Genomic DNA, 18,394 nt, shown 5'->3' on the forward strand with positions numbered 1-18,394 from the left:
TATTGATATATATATTACCTAGACTCCAAGCTTTCCATATTAATTGGGGGCTAACACAGTACAGTACTCTACTACTGCTATGAATGTTGTAATAAATCAATAAGAAGCCAGTGATACATCTCCAGACTCCCAGGGCTACTGGTCCCCAGATCAGGTTCATAGTCTGTTATGAATTCAGATACAACCTTGCTTTTCCCACACCTCTATATTGAGGGAAACGTACCTCATTCTGCAGAGTAGATATGTGGAACCCAAGTTACATCTGTCTTCATAGTCTTTATTCTTTTTGCAGTGCTTCAAACAAATCTGACTTGTCGTTTTCGTACTGTGTGATTTTTGTTCTTCTTTGTTACCTTCTTCTTCGTTGTGTGGTCTCTCTGTAAAAGGCTCAACATCAGCAAAGTCTCCAGTGTCGGTCAGAGTCTTGCGTGATGCCAACCAGTGGTTGACTCAACAGGAAGTGTGCTTATTTCCTTCACATAACGATTGATTGACAGAACACAAAAAAGGGAGCTATAAAAATAGCACCTAAAATTTGATCTTTCCTATGTCCAAGTCATAATAATAAAAAAGACAGACTAATTTAAAGTTTAATGCCAGGAAAACAGCGAAATACAATGTTGAAATACATATATGTAAGCATATATGTATATGTTTGCATATATGTAAGCATATATGTAAATGCTTGGGCAGGTAAACATATATCTATATGTTTACCTGCCCAAGCATTTGTAATTTCATCCAACTAGATTTTATACAGTCTTGCAAGATAGCAAGTCAAATTGGTGACCTGATTTTGTATTTTTTTTTACTGCAGTTAAAGCAGATCTTGCACGAAAAAAGCAAGGTCTGCTTTTTTACTAAGCCCCCCAACTGAAAAAGCTACATTAAATAGAAATTAAACTTTGGTGTGAAAACAACTTATAAATATACTTACCTCTGACCTGTGATGCTTAGGCAAGGTTTACATCATCATGCTTTCCACAAGATTCCAGGGGAGGCTAAGTAACCCTAATATTGCAGAATGTGCTCCATTACACTGCAGAAGCATTTTCTTTAAGGGTTTGAACGACTTAGGGGTCTATTCACGAAGCTGCCGAAGGATCTAGACGTAGCTTCGGCCGATCCTTCGGCTAGCTTCGGCCCCACGGCCCCTTCGGTTCAGTAGAACCGAGGGGGTGCTGTACGGGCTATTCACAATAGCCCGTACAGCTAACCGAATGTGGCCGAGCGGCTCAGTCGAGCGCTGAGCCGCGCTGAAAGCCGAAGCCTGACAGCCTGCTTCTGACAGCTGGGCGAAGCCAGGTGTGATCTTATGGCTGGCTCCGGTCACTTGCAGAGAGATTAGCGTCCCTGGTTACCTGCTAACCAGGGACACTGATCTCCAAACAGCAAACTCTCCCTGGCGCCCCGGGAGTCTCCTGCTCCCGGCCGCCCAGGAGAGAAACACTGCTGTTTCTTTTTTGTTTTTTTTATTCTGACACGGAGCGATGTCAGAATAGAAAAAAAAAAAATTCCCATTGGAATGCATTGCTAGATTCCTATTGGCTATTTCAATTTGCAATAGCCAATAGTAAACTGGCATTGTACCCGCCCTCTGCTGCAGTTCTCCATCAGCAGAGGTACAATGCTAGTTTACTATTGGCTATTGCAAATTGAAATAGCCAATAGGAATGTAGCAATAGATTTCAATGGGAATTTATGTTTTATTTTTTCTATTCTGAGATCGCTCGTGTCAGAATAAAGAAAAAAAAAGAAACAGCAGTGTTTCTCTCCTGGGCGGCCGGGAGCGGGAGGCTCCCAGAGCGCCCGGGAGAGTTTTTATTTTATTTATTTTTTTACGGCAGCAGAGCCGCCGGACAAAAGGAAACTATTGGGCGGAGCTAGCTGTCACTGCTAGCTCCGCACAATCGCTTTCTATTTACTTTTTTCAACTTTTTCAACTATTTTTCTGTTCTGCTCGGTGCCTCTGAGGGACCGAGCAGAACAGCCGAGCCAAATGCCGCTCAGCGGCATTCGGCTATTCACTCACTGCTGTTCGGCATCTATAAGAATAGACTGAACAGCAATGAGTAGCCTGCCGGAGGGTCGGCTCAGCCGATCCAGATGTTGGATGGGCTGTTTACTTTGCGGCTGCCGGTACATTTAGGAGAACTGTGGCTGCAGCGGGCTGTGTCCCTTCAAATCCCTGCTGCTCTCCCCGCCTTTGTTGGCGGGGACACAGAGCGCTGCATTCTTCCGCTGCCCCCCGTACCTCCGCTGCTGTCCCGGCCGATTCCTCCTCTTCTCCTGGTCCGTCCCCTCCTCTTACAACGGTCCGTCCGCTTCTCTTCCCCGTTCTGGCCGCTCCTCCTCTTCCCCCGGTCCGGCCACTGCTCCTCTGCCCCGCCCCCTGCCTCCTCTTCATCTGCAGGCTGGGAGCCATACCCAGCCTGCTATTGGATATTGTAAAATGCAATAGCCAATAGCAGGCTGGCTGTGGTACCCGCCCACTGCCTGCTGTCAATCAGCATGGGAGCAACTGATAGGGAACTTTTTCCTTCAGGCCCCTCCTCTGCTGATTGGCAGTGGGCAGATGCAATAGCCTATTGCAATTTGAATTTTTTTTGGCTGGAGTTACACTTAAAAAATTTACCTGTTCCGACTTACATACAAATTCAACTTAAGTACAAACCTACAGTCCCTATCTTGTATGTAACCCGGTGACTGCCTGTATTGAAGCAAGAAGGTCAGCATGGCATGCTGGCAACTAGCATTTGAAAAATTAGAACTAGTTAATGATAGTTTTTGCCAATTCTAAGACGAAGATTAAGATCAGTAATGTTTTAGAAGCCACTTCTCAATAACACTTTTGTTTTTTTGCACTTGCCCTTTAACTGTTCTGATGCTCCTGCCTGATTCTTACCATGAGTCGCAGTGAGAATTGGTCTGAAGTGGATCCTGTGAGGGACAGCAGAGCTTGGGCATTGATTTCTCATTACCTGGTCCCCCATTTGCCTCTTGCCACTCTTGAAACTTAAGAACCAGTACAGTCCAGCATTTCTCAACCTTTCTTCAGTCACGGCGCCCTTTAAAAATATGCAAAATCTCGGGGCACCCCAGCCGTCTAAAATGTACAAGCCATAAATATTTTAAAAAATATGTCTGGTCCCTCCAAAATCCATACTAGACCCCCGAGGTATGGTTTTAAGGGTGAACCCCAAGCAAAAATGCAAAAAAAAACTGGGGTTCACATTCTGCTTCACATCAGAGTCCCCCCTTTCACATTAGAGTTTCCTTTTTTTTATCAAGAGCTCACCTTCTTATTAGAAGCTCCTCTTCACATTAGAGTCTTCTTTTTACACCATGAGTCCCCCCTTCACATCAAAAGCACTCTTCTCATTGGAGGCATGACAATATGAAAACCTCAAGGCACCCTGGTTGAGAAAGGCGGCTTAATCTCTCCATCACAATGTAGATTATAAAGAGATGGGACTGTGACGGGCTAATGCAAATATCTCCTGTACTCAAGGTACTAGTATTTATGGTAAACACTAAGGGGTCTATTTATTAATCTTTTCATCCCAGATTCACACCATTTTCAACCAGGACTCACACATTTTCCAAGTTGAATCTCACGTGAAAATCTTATGAATCATAAGTGAAAGTGGTATAAATCTTGGGTGGAAACATAAAGCTTCAACCCTTGGTGCTGTAATTGGCCCTATTGAAAAAGGTCCACCCTGCTTGCTTATTTTTAAAGTGCTTCTGTGCTACCAGGATATTGGAAAAAGAGAGGTGCAAAGGGCAATAGCCTATCGCTAAAGGTCTAAAAGCATTTCTTAACTAATCTGACTACAGTAACCTGAAATGCGATTGGTTGCTATGGGATACTGAATCTTGCACTCCATCATCACTTGTTACCATGTTTCAGTGAATTTTGACAATGGCTGTTTAACCCCTTAAAAAGCCCGAGCTGTAGATCTGTGGCTTATTCTGCGGGCCATGCCAGCAAAAGGCTTTAGATCAGGGGTAGACAAACTTCGACCCACCAGCTGTGGTGAAACTACAAATTCCATCATGAACCTGCCTATGAATGTCATGTCTGTGGCTGTCAGACTCTTGCAATGCCTCACGGGATTTGTATTTTCATCACAGCTGAAGGGCCAAATTTGAGCTACCCCTGCTTTAGACCAACAACCTAACTTACCTCCTCCAGAGTTACTGTTGTTGTAGAGAAAGCAATGGAAAAAGGCAAAAAATATTGTTCCAAAATTCAATATCTTTTCATTCAAGGGTTTTGTAGCTTGTGTCGTAAGGCTGAAAACACGTCCATTTGTAGATCAATTGTGACTGATGGAGAGAGCCTTTTTAGTGTTCTTCTTGTCAGAAAAAGTGTTGTGATCTCTACGCGGTACATGATAGGGCAGCCCTGGCATCAGAAACGTCATTTTTGTGAAGATGGAAAACCCCTCCGATACATTGTGTATTAACAGCTCATTCCATCCATAATGTCACAGATGGCAGAGTTTATAAATGAGAGAAGGACAATGTTCTGGTTCCCACCAATCCCTTCTGCTGCACCCAGAACCACATCAAAAGTCAGAAGAATGACATTGCTGTTTAAACTGTAACTGCAGATTCACATGTAGTACAATATGTGGTTGAGGCGTATGAAATGCAAATACATAAATAGATCAATATTTTATCAATACTGCAAAATACACAAGTAATTAAATATACCAAATAATAATAATAAAAAAAAGCTTCATTCTTACATTCGAGGCACACAACCAGTTTAAAAAAATGTAAAAAATCTGGTATTTTTTGAATAAAATATTTTATGAATAGTTAAGAATAAGGAAAATATGTACTGTAAACAGACATACACACATGGTCTATACAAGTTTGTACAATACAATATTCTGCAAAAAAAAATGGTCTTTTGTTTTATTATTCTTTTAAATAGAGTAAAATGTACTCTTCCCAATACTCAGACACTACATCTTTATACATTGAGAACTGAACAAACCCGAACTGCTAATCGCTCCGCTCACGGTCTTCTCCCTGCAAAGAGCAGTGACTGTCAGGCAGGGGCAATTGCCCCCGGGGCTTTCTGGTGCCTGTAAAAAAATGTCCGCCAGCGCAGCGGGAATCTCCCCTCTCAGCCGCTCGGATCCTGCAGAGGAGGAGGAGAAGAGGCTCTTCAGCTGCCCCGTGATAAGCCCGTGTAGTGCTCGAGCGCCTCGGCACCTGCCTCCGCCCACTTCTTCTACCATTGGCTGGAGGGAGACTGCACTTCTACTGACTGTCTGCCTGGGTCCTAAGGGGAGGACAGCAGGAAGTGGCTGGAATCACCTCCAAACGTGCAGGCGACCCCCCCCAGGAGAGGGAAAAAAGATGGCACGGCACCTAAAACAGGAGAGGAAAAGAGTCACTGTAAGTCCCTGTTCTTTCGGTGTGACCTCTGCGCTGCGTTACATGCTGACTGCTGCACTGCATTACTGGCCTCTGCACAGCGTTACATGCTGACCGCTGGACTGCGTTACTGACCGCTGCACTGCGTTACATGCTGACCGCTGCACTGCGTTACATGCTGACTGCTGCACTGCATTACATGCTGACTGCTGCACTGCATTACATGCTGACTGCTGCACTGCATTACATACTGACTTCTGCACTGTGTTAAATGCTGACTGCTGCACTACGTTACTGACTACTGCACTGTGTTACATGATGACTGCTGCACTGCGTTACTGACCGCTGCACTGCGTTACATGCTGACTGCTGCACTCCGTTACTGTGCGCTGTGTTACATGCTGACTGCTGCACTGCATTACATTATGACTGATGCACTGTGTTAAATGCTGACTGCTGCACTACGTTACTGACCACTGCACTGTGTTACATGCTGACTGCTGCACTCCATTACTGACCGCTGCACTGCGTTGATGCTGACTGCTACACTGCATTACATGCTGACTGCTGCACTCCGTTACTGACCGCTGTGCTGCGTTACATGTGGACTGCTGCACTGTTACATTCTGACTGCTGCACTGCGTTACTGACTGCTGCGTTACATGCTGACTGCTGCACTATGTTACATGCTGACTGCTGCACTGTGTTAAGTACCGACCGCTGCACTGCGTTTCATGCTGGCTGCTGCACTGCGTTACTGACCGCTGACCTCTGCACTGTTACATTCTGACTGCTGCACTATGTTACTGACCGCTGCACTGCGTTGCATGCTGACTGCTGCACTGCGTTACATGCTGGCTGCTACACTGCTTTACATTCTGACTGCTGTGCTATGTTACTGACCACTGCACTGCGTTACTGGCTGCTGCACTGCATTACATACCGACAGCTGCACTGTATTACATGCTGCACTGCGTTACTGACCGCTGACCTCTGCACTGTGTTACTTGCTGACTTCTGCACTATGTTACTGACCACTGCACTGTGTTACGTGCTGACTGCTGCACTGCATTACATGCTGACTGCTGCACTACGTTATATACCGACCGCTGTATTGCGTTACATGCTGAATGCTGCACTGCGTTACTGACCGCTGACCTCTGCACTGTGTTACATACTAACCGCTGCACTGCGTTACATGCTGACTAATGCACTGCATTACATGCTGACTGATGTGCTGCATTACTGACCACTGCACTGCATTAAATACTGACCGTGCACTGTGTTACATGCTGACTGATGCACTGCATTACATAGTGACCTCTGCACTGTGTTGCATACTGACCTCTGCACTGCATTACGTACTGACCGCTGCACTGCGTTGCATGCTGAACTCTGCACTGTGTTACTTGCTGACCTCTGCACTGCGTTACGTGCTGACCTCTGCACTGGGTTAAATACTGACCGCTGCACTGCGTAACATACTGACCGCTGGCCTCTGCACTGCGTTACCTACTGACCGCTGCGATGTGTTACATACTAACCTCTGCACTGCGTTACATACCGACCTCTGCACTGCGTTATATACTGAACGCTGACCTCTGCACTGGGTTACATACTAACTGCTGACCTCTGCACTGGGTTACATACTGACCGCTGACCTCTGCACTGGGTTACATACTGACCACTGGACTCTGCACTGGGTTACATACTGACCGCTGACCTCTGCACTGGGTTACATACTGACCGCTGACCTCTGCACTGGGTTACATACTGACCGCTGACCTCTGCACTGGGTTACATACTGACCGCTGACCTCTGCACTGGTTTACATACTGACCGCTGACCTCTGCACTGAGTTACATACGGACTGCTGACCTCTGCACTGGGTTACATACTGACACCTGACCTCTGCACTGGGTTACATACTGACACCTGACCTCTGCACTGGGTTACATACTGACACCTGACCTCTGCACTGGGTTACATACTGAGACCCTCCCCACCCCTTCTGAGACCTCCACACACCTCCTGATACCCTCTGACTAAGATATCAGGCTGACACACCGGAGCAGAGCAGCAGCAAAGAGTATGTAGCAAATTATTATACTATTATTCATCATTGCTGTATAATGTATTGCTGGAATTTGTAGTCCTCTATAGCTGATGGTAATATTCTGCATTGCTGTATAATGTGCAGCAGCCCATCCCCCAGCCAGTCACCCCTTTCATGGACTGACTAGTGAGTCCTCACATCACCTGACCATTCACACTACCTTAACATGGATGGCAAAAGTGGCAGGCAGGGGCGGGAGAGCAGGCAAAGCGGGAGGTGGGCCAAGTCGCTGCACCATGGACCTCTGGGTTGTACTTGCCCCCGGGCTAAAAGTTGCCACTCAGCCCCTGCTGTCAGGCATCATCCACTGCAGGGATTCCCCCCTCCCCTCTTTCTTTTCCTCCAGTGCTGACTGCAGGGACAGACAGGAGGGGGTGGGCACAGCTGGCTCTAGAAAGGCAGAGCCAGTTGTCAATCAGGTAGTGGGGTTGATCCCGAGAAGGGGATTCTTCTCGGCTGCAGCGCAGCTATGCCTGCCCGCTATATGCTGAGTTTGGGTCACAGGAGGACATTAGTAAATGTACTCCTCTGACTCAAAAGAGGACTATAGAGCCAAAAAAAAGATTTGACTTTAGTTTTCTTTTAAAAGTAAACTGAAATATGCTGCTTCTGCTAAATGAGAGGATAACAGAAATAGGAATAAGAAATTATATTGGGGATAGTGTGTAGACACTGGTGTTGTACTCTAGGCACTATATATTTTGGCCTTTCTTTGTCATTAAAGTAGAACTAAAGGCAAAAAATGTTTTCGTTTTGGATAGAGTAAGGGAAACTTATAACCCCTGTCAGCATTTTTGCCATCTGTGTCCCATTGGGGAGATTTATCTTCACTTCCTGTGCTATAACCACAACAGGAAGTGAGAGGATATCCCCCAAAGAGAGGGAAATCCATGGTGGTCAGCACGGTAACCAGAACTAGTGCACCCATTGGAGGATTTCCCATCGATTCCTCTTCTGGGATTTCCTTTTACTTTCAGTGATAATGGTCAGCGATAACGGTCACCAGGACAAACAGAGAGGGTGAATCTCTCTAACATGGACATAGCCAGCAATAAAAACCTGACAGGTGTTCTAATCCTTCTATACTCTATCCAAAAATACAAAAACACAACAGTTTTGCACTTTACGTCTAATGACAGTGAAGTCTAATGAATGAAGTGTAGAGTACCCAGTGTATTACTTGGCATCATCTTTTTCCTCTATAGTGTGTTTACCTTCTATTGTCATTAGTACCACTTATTAATGAATTGAAGAGTGAATAGTGTTACTACTGGATAGAAGATTTCATTTACTCAAACTTGCTTGCAAAAGGTTCACATGGTCATTGCTCTTTGATTGTACTAATGGATAATGCAAGTGCAGAACAAGAACATAATGGGCGCCACTGTTAAATGTGTGCCTGCAGACCTTTGTGGTAAGCATAAACAAATGTAAGACATGAGGACAGTAGAAATGTTTTATTTTAAGACCGAGCTTGAATTGTAATGTATGTATGGTATCAGTTTATGCAGACATTTCCCACACATCGATCAAATGCCTGCGTGTGAGAGAGTTGGGAAAAGATAGGGCACAGGAGTATACAAGAAGCAATAAATAAACCTTGAAAAATGTTTAGGCTCAATTCACCAGCTATAACAATTGTTTATTGCCATAATAGGCTCAATTCACAAAGTTTACACAAGGATAAGGATCTTTATTTTCAGCCATGTGACTGTTGTTTTTATGTTTCACGGGCTGAAAATAACTGTCGCTTTTTTGAAAATAATGATCCTTATCCTGATGTTTTAGGTTTTTAAATTGAGCCTATGGACCCTTTATGTTTTGCAATGATGGACAATAAAGCCCTACAATATGTTTTCACTTTTGCAGCCAAATTGTAGTAACACCTACTTCATATTTATTACATGTTCCCATTCACATAGCATAACATAATTTTTTTTAAATTGCTGCTTAGCTTGATGCTGAAAACTCCGGGAGTGAAAAACCCTATTTAGGTGTTACTGTTTAACCCTTTCGCTGCCAAGGACGTATGGCATACGGACCTACAAAAGTGCTTCCAGCTGGCCAGGTCAGTATGCCATACGAGGGAATTGTTCATCAAGTTTAACCTTACCTGTACTGTGCTGGCAGATCTCATCATCAGTTGAAAACTTGTTTCGTAGGCCTGTCTATCCTAATGAAAGGTTAAAGATCTCAAGGAATTGTATGTTAATGCACTGTAAAAAAAAAAGACTGTCTTCCAGTCTGTCTCTTCCAGGCACTTTCCATCAATTTCAGGCAGTTGAAGCTGCATATAGTGTCATATGTATAATCCTGTTTCAAAGAAGAAGCTAAAAAATGTAAGATATATATTTTTTGAATTGTTTTTCAATATGCTGTGTGAATGGGAACACAAGCATATTGTAATGTTTTCTCACATTTCACTGCATAAGCCAGAATACACTTGCATAGCTAAAAAGAATGATTATTATGGAAAATATCACATGCATAGCTTTGGTCATTTGAGTTATACTGTTAAAAGAGAACTATAGCCAAACCTTTTTTTTTGGCTATAGTTCTCTTTTGGGTCACAGGAGGATATTTGCTACTGTACTCCTTTGACCCAAAGTCAGCATCTAGTAGGCTACTGACCATTATATACTAGGGCAGGGCTCAAAATTTCCACTCGCCTGCTCGCATTTGGCGAGTAAAAATAAAGTGAGGGCGAGTGGAAATTTGGGTCTCCAAGTACCGGTCCGCAGGCCAACTCCGGCCCGCGAGCTGGTACTATGTGACTTGCAGGCAGCTGACATGTCAGGCACACAGCCGCAGACCGCGTACCTGACTTGTGGGAGCAGCTCCACGGTCTGCATCTGTGTCGGATGCAGACCGCAGAGCTGCCTATGTCGGCTATGGCTTCCTTCGGCCGGACTTTAGCCCTGTAATAGGGTGACCATTCATCCCCAGATTGAGGAGGCCGTCCCAGGACAAATTATGTCCCCGGGAACATAAAATATATATATATTTTTCTATACTCACCTGATCCCTGGATCCACCAACGAGCGCAGCCTCCCGTCTACTATTTAAACCAGCGTGCGCTGTATGCAGCTTCTCAGAAGATACGCTATTGACATAGCAGAGAAGTGGGCTGCACATTTTTTATAGCTCCTGCAGCCTGTCAGAAGACGCATACAGCGTGTGCCGTTTTAAATAGTAACAGGCGCACGCTGTATCCCTTCTGCATGGAGAGGGACGAATGAGCTCAGGGAGGCACTGAGCTCACATGGACAGGTTGGACAACACAGGCGATGGTAAATTCTGCCTCTTCCTTCATAATCACTACCTGATCTTTGGTTATTACTGGATGTCCCAATTTAGGAGCACCCAGTTATAGCATAGTGACAGTTGATCCCAGCATGCACTGGGATTGGCTGCCACTCAGGGTTTATAATGGTTGTGAATGGTTATTACAGCCATTATAAGCCCTCCACAACCAGCTACAGCTATTACTAAATGCCTCTATACAGAGATATTCAGTAATAGCCCTGTAGATGCTGGGATCTCACCATTCCAGCATTTATAGCCTGGCTGAGTATGGCAGGAGTGTGATTGCTGTTAGCAATCACACTCCTTCCATTTAAAGCTGTTTTGCATTCCGGTAGGACCAGCGCTTCTGGCCCTTCCTCACAGAGGCAGTGGCTATTTTGAATATAAGTTAGGGTGGCCTGGGGGGCAATTGCCCCCCAGCCTAGCCCACAGCTGGTTATGACTTAAGGCAAAGTTTCTCAGCATTGTTCCTAAAGTGCAGGTTTTTAAGATTTCCTCCTCCCTTCATTATCATTGGTGGCTTGGTCAGAATAATAGAAACACTGATGGATCCAAATGTGATTATGAAAGGTTAGCTTGCCTTAAACTCCTGCATTTTTTTTGGGGGGTGTTTGGGCCAACATTGAGACAATGCTGTAAATATTTGCATACAGCTGGAACATTCAAGTTTATTTCACAATATCCCAAATCTCACAGGTTGATCTGTCATTATATCAACAATACATAAATACACCAGACACCAATTATGGGAAAACTAATAGCCAAAGCTTTATTGACATGTAATGTAACATAGAAAAAATTATACTCTCTGCGGTCCGGAAGTAACATAAACGCGAAGACAATACTGTAAATGAGACTCTGCTTTTGGATACAATACAGTCTGCAACTGCTCTAGCAGTATAAACAATCAATCAATAATGTAGCCTTCTTCTGCTCTGTAGTCGTACTCACTGGCAAGTCCTTCCTTCTAAAGTTGCAGCAAAAGACATCAAACAAGAACACATCAAAAGCACATAACAATTAATGAAACTGAGCTAAAACAATAGTGGGACTTTTGGATACTGGACTTTTTTTTTTCCTATTACAGTATAGTTGTTAGCAAGTAACTATGTTTTTCTCACCCACATTTCCTGTACTTGCCTTTGCATGCAATCTTCTTCCTCTGTTTAAGACATGTTTGCCTCTCTACAGATTCTGTACCAGTTTGGCAGTGAAGGGTTTGCAGAAGTGTCAAGGTAATGCACAGCAAAAGAAAGTGCTATTTCAATGATTTTCTCCAAAAAGAGAGTGTCCTTTCTGAAAAGTGCTGGAAAGGGATCTTCTTTTTTATGCACAATATGTAATTCTGTGTTTGCCATTTCAAGTGGAGGTAGAACATCAATCAAAGAGCATGAAGCCGCAAGCAAACAAAGCCGCTCTAACTGCCCGTGCAGGTTCACCTTCTGTGACATAATTTTTTCGCAAAGTTGAACCTTCACAGAGTGAATATGACCTTGTTTTATAAGAGGGAGTTTTTTTCATATCACACCATTGCCCATAACCATAGTTTCAGATCAATGGACTGAACTTCAAGATTAAATAGGAAGTTCTTCCATCCTAAATTTTGCTGTGCACGGACAAAGTGTGACGCAATTGTCACAAATGTATTTGCTCTTTGGTCAACAGATGAGCTCAAACATGCCCTTGAGAATGTTGATTTTGTAGCACGATCGGTAGATGCTTCAAATCATGGTCATGTGAAGTTGTTGCCTATTGTGGTTCACTACTTCAAGGTACAAGAGGAAAGCACTTCTGTGGAGACAAAACTTCTTGATTTTGTTGCACTGAAAGGTGAAACAGCTGATAATACAAACACAAACTTTGGTGGACTATGGAGGCAAGGCAGAGAAAATGTGCACACTAAAGTTAGAGAAGCCCTCCAACGAGACGTTATAGGTCTTGGATGGCCAGCTCATATTGTGCACGAACTGCCCTTGATACAATGCCAGTGGATGTTGAATATATTCTCAACAAGATTTTTGGCTATTTTCATATATTCACTGTTTGTGTTGAAAGACTGAAAAGTTTGTGCGAGTTTGTGGGGCAAGAATATCAAAATATCCTTGGGCACAGCAATGCCAGGTGGCTCTCAATGTTACCGGCGTTAGAAAGAATTCTTATGCTCTATGAGCCACTGAAGTATTTTTCTGTCAAGAAAAGTGTCCAGTTGTCCTGAGGAAGATATTTGAAGACCCTACAACTGAACTGTGGCTCGATTTCATCCACAGTACTGTGTCACTTTTCCATGACACAATAACACTACTGGAGGGGCAAGATCGCTGCGCCGTGGAATCAGCTGGGATCCTCAACACCCTTAAAAATAAGCTGCCTGCTAGACATGAGAAATATTTTGTGCCAGTAATGGAAAGAAAACAAATCAAGGAGCTAGAAAGAGCTGGGGTTTTAACACAAGTGTCCTACTTTAAAGTTGCTCACTCTGTTTTTGGAGGCTTCAGTCCAATATTTACATGCTCAAGGAAAACATATAGGTGACCTTGAAGACCTTCAATGCTTGCTTCTGAAAAGAGTGCCTGCAAGGTCTGATATTGACAAGGCAGTTGAACTTCTGAACACAAAATGCCCAAATGTAATAGTAGCTCAAGATGCTTTTTTTGATGAAGTGATTTTTCTTAATGCATTCCTAAAAGAGAAAATACCTTAATGGAATGCATCAGCATCGACAGTGTCTGTAGCCAGCAAGTGGAGTGCAGTTATGACACATTTCACGAGAGTGGATTTACCCCATGCTAACCTTAAAAAATTAGCTGAAGTAGTTCTCTGTCTGCCAGGCAGCAATGCTCCAGTGGAAAGAGTTTTCTCACTCATGAATGATATATGGACTGCTGAGAAATCACAATTTTGTGTGGAAACTATAAAAGCCATTCTCATCTTGAAAAATAACAAGAAATTGTCCTGTTTAGAATTTTTGGAGAACATTTCTAATAACAAAAATATTCTCAGGCAGATGCATTCCTCTGAGAAATATGCAAGTTAATCCAAATGTCTGAACAAAGGCTGGGACACGCATGAGATAGGTATTGTTAAAAGAAAACATTTTTTTGGTGGGAGGGTGCACAATACTGTTTTTCAAGACCATTTTGCTAAAAAAAACGTTTTTTAACCTGGTTACAGGTACAGTTGCCTTTTGAGGTGTGCAAATCAACACTTGAAAAATCCTCAGAGTTGCGATTGGGATCGGGGGTGTCCCGAGGCACGGGTGTCACTCGGAGTGGAGACGGGTGACACCCCACCATCACATCATCGGGCATGCGTGTGACGTCACCACGCGCATGCACGATGATGACCATCTACTTAACGCCTGCCGGCAGCCATCTTGGTGATGTATGCCCGCAGAGAGAGGAGGGGATGTTCACCTGGCGGGATGAGGTATACCACCGAGTCCCCTCCTCTCTCCTGACGCTGTCAGGCCTTCGGTCCATGACCAAGTGCCCGACTGTTTAGAGGGGGTGACACCAAAATGACTATAAGTCCTTTTGGTGTCAATCCTCCAATGGTGTCACCCCCCGCTACCCCCTTGTGATGTCACTGCTTGGGATATTAACATTCATAGTCTTATAGCAGTTGGAGATTCATATTTCATTATATATGTTCAAGGTATCCTACCTGTTGTTACCATGCAATATTTTACTGTTCTTAATTGTTAATTTATATTGTTATTGTTGAAAAATAATTATTTGGTAAGAATAAAATGCAAAATATGCGTTGAAACGTTTTATCTCTAAGCTTATTTCTAGGAGAGCGAGCACAAACACTCAGCGATCAGTGATCGCTGAGTGTTTGTTCTCGCTCTCCTCTCTGACAGTCAAAAATTTCACCAGTCAGCATGACTGGACTATAGCCTTGCAATTTATGTGAAACAAATTTGGGGACAGATAGAGCTTTCTTTTGGAGGTATATAATCACCACGGAGGGGGGGTTATTTTTTTTTTTTACCAGTTGCAGCACAGCTCTGCGCTGTCAGCATATAGTAAGGTGGCCAGATTTTTTCAATGAAATCCAGGGATACAGTCACTACATATACCACACATAGCAAATATTTGAGGAAAATAAAATCTTTTTTTATTGTTTGCCAATAAAAAAAAAATGTCCCTGGATTTCATTGAAAAAATCTGGCCACCTTACTATATGCTGACAGCGCAGAGCCGTGCTGCAACTGGTAATATTGTGAAGATCCACCCTGCTGCCTGATTTACAGCTAACTCTGCCTCTCTAGAGCCAGAGCCACCTGTGCCCGCCCCCTCCCCTGTCTGTCCATCCAATGAGCACTGGAGGAATAGAGAGAGGGGAGGGGGGAATCACTGTGGGGAGTGATGACTGACAGTGACTGCTCTCTGCAAGGAGAAGATCATGAGCTGAGTGATCAGTGGTATTTGATCGTTCAGTTCTCAATCTATAGAGCCAGCATATGACAGCTGCAGTGTCACATGCCAGCTCAAAGTATTGGGAAGGGTATATTGTACTCTCCCAATAGTTCTGATGGATGATGTTATTGCAAACCTAAATAACTGATGTGATCCTAAAACACTTGAGGAGCACAGCTGTGATATGTCATTTGACTACTTGGTTACATAATTTCAAAGTATAAAGCAGAGTTTTGGCCACATGGTATAGTTAAAGTGAAACTGAATTCACTCAGTGAAGATTTGCTGTGGTATAGGGAACATGGTGAAGTGATGATTTAAACTCCAGCCTCACAGTCTGTTTTGCACCGACTCCTCTCCTCTACTGAAATGGCTTACTTTAATTTCACTGCACACTGCCAACTTCTCACAATCTGCATTTGAAGCTGCAACAAGTCTGAAAAACGCCTGCCTCACATCCTGGCTGAAGAACGTCCATTATCAACTAGTCTTTGCCCCCCCAACCTGATTGTTCTGGACTTGCCCATTTCATTGATTCGTTTCCAGTTCTATTCATTTATGGAGGTTTAGCCTCACATGTGGGTGTTACCTAGTACATTCTGTATCCAAATTCAGTCTGCCTAGGAATGCCAACTGCTCCAGACTGACATCCACCCAACTGACATGCTGGCAACAAATTGCCAGCAACAGCGTTGCTAAAAAAAAAAGCAGAGAAAATACTCACCTTCATTCACATTCCCTGCCTTGCTGGCCAGATGAGTGAAGCATCGCTCCCTCACTGAGGGCAATGCTGCAAAATGTTCACCAGCAATGCAGCAAAGCCGTCATCATCCGGCCAGCAAGGGACTGACAAATGGGAACAGGTCTCTCCCTGATCTTATCATTGGAGAGAAATCACCAGTACATGATCACAAATTTGCTATGCCCACTATTAGGATTTTATATAATTGCTATCTTTAATTGTATAATACAATACCACTATCCCAAGTAGGAACACGTTTCTAAGTTGTACTCACTTGCAATTCAGTCTTGTTAAGCTCTGTTCTTTGCCATGTAAGTGGCAGTCATCTCTGCAATAACATTTCCTGTTTTCTCCAGCATTGTCTTGCCTTCTGCATGCTGGCAGATGTTTTACTTTGACAGTTGGTCAGGTAGTGTCATCTCTAGAAATTAGACTTGATGGTAATGCTGCAATAATGAAGCAATTTCTTCAATGTTCTCAATTTAATACTCTAATTCATTCTACTCATGGACACACAGCACATATCTATATGAATTGGTATTAAATATATGAAATTGGTATGTGCTCTAATCAGGTTGTATTTTGAGTTGATGCTGTTCTGAAAATACTGAACATTATTATTCGGGTGTAAGAGAATCTACTTTGCCTTTATTCAGTATCATTTCCCTCTTATAGCTGTCAGCTGTTTATTTTGATGATATTACCTAGGGCCTAGGCTTTGGACCGCTGCCTCCCTTCAGGACGTAAAAAACACTTTGGGGAGAGCATGGATAGATTTCAGGACTTAAAATGTCCCAGTATTTTATTTTAAAGGTCATTTATTTTTGTTTATACATACATGTAAAAGAGAGTACTGTGATCTAAGTCACCGTATTCATGTGTTTTAGGCCAGGTTCACACCATTTTCCAGACCAGATCAGGAACGCGGTGCATTGCATTTTGCCGTGTTTTTACCATGATTTAGTTCCGGTTCTTTTCTTTTAGCTTAAAATGAGTTTTCAGGTGCGTTCAGTGCGTTTTGCGCCTTCCGTTGCGTTCCAGACCAGGAAAAAATAAGACATGCAGTATTTTTTTGGGTCTGGAACGGAAAGCACTGCAAAGGTGTGAACTGTAGCCCAGAAATCACATAGGGATACATTGGGATGTGTTTTTAGTCCAGGAGCTAACAGTTCTGGTCTGGAGAGAGTCTGGACATTGTGTGAACAAGTCTCCAGGCAGATATTTAAAAAAACCCATTTGCAATGCAGTACAGTTGTATATTCCCTTAAAAATAAATGTATGTTTACGTGCAGCTAGTATAAGTTTCCAAATGTGTATGCATATCAGCCCCGTGTTATCAATTGCACTGTATCCCCCAGACTGGGAACAGGAGGTTCAGCAATAGTATCTAGTTAGGCTCTACAGCATTCATAAGTGCTGACAGGGAACATACTGACAGGAGAGAGCAGAGCTGATACTCATCAGAGTTTTGCTACTCCTTACTGTCCCTGTCAGCAGGCTGGAGGCAAGGAGGCGACACCACTGTATTCCCTAACTCTAAAAAAGGCTGTGTCACTTTCTTGGCTTTGTTTTCTTGAAGAGTTGCATACATTACAAAAGTAAGTAGACAGGATTGCTCATCATTTGATAGATAAGACAGTTAAAGGAGAACTATGGGGTTAAGGCTTTTCCCCATAGTTCTCCTTAGGGTAACGGGAGGACACAAACTAGCGTCCTCCCGTCACCCTAGGCTCTGTATACCGTGAGCTGTAGCTCGCGGTATACTAAGACACCGCAGTATACCGCAAGCTGCTGCTCGCGGTATACTGAGACGCCGCAGCTGAAGCGGATCCCGACAATTGTGCCCGGATCCGCCCAGCTGCGTGACTGACAGCTGGCTCTGCCTATCTAGAGGCAGAGCCAGCTGTACCCGCCCCCTCCCCCGTCCAAACCGCCAGTCAGCGCTGGCGGATCGGAGTGGGGAGGGGGGAATCCAGCCCCTCCCCTGTCACGGCAGAGAGCCGTGACAGGATCGAGAGGTGAGCGAACGCCGGTATGTGTTTGCTCACCTCCCGATCTACTGAGTCGACCTGTGACAGTCTCATTGTCGCAGGTGAGCTAGAACTATGAGGTGAGTGAAAAGCACTCACCTCATAGTTCTCCTTTAACTTATGTGTATATCAGCTGTGTAGTTAACTGCTTGCCTGGCGTTCAGCTGTAGTTTTAAAAAACTAATTTAAGCAACACACGCACCCAGCCATCCATATGACGTAAAAGAAAAAGTGATACATCAGACCAGGCCAGCATCTTCTATTGCTCAGCTCTGTGCTCACGTGCCCATTGTAGGCACATTTGGTGGTGGATAGGGGTCAGCATGGGCACCCTGACCGGTCTATGGCTACAGCCCCATATGTAACAAACTGTGATGCACAG

This window comes from Nanorana parkeri, unplaced genomic scaffold (genome assembly GCF_000935625.1).
Source record: "Nanorana parkeri isolate BGI_ZX_2015 unplaced genomic scaffold, ASM93562v1 scaffold448, whole genome shotgun sequence".
NCBI lineage: Eukaryota > Metazoa > Chordata > Amphibia > Anura > Dicroglossidae > Nanorana > Nanorana parkeri.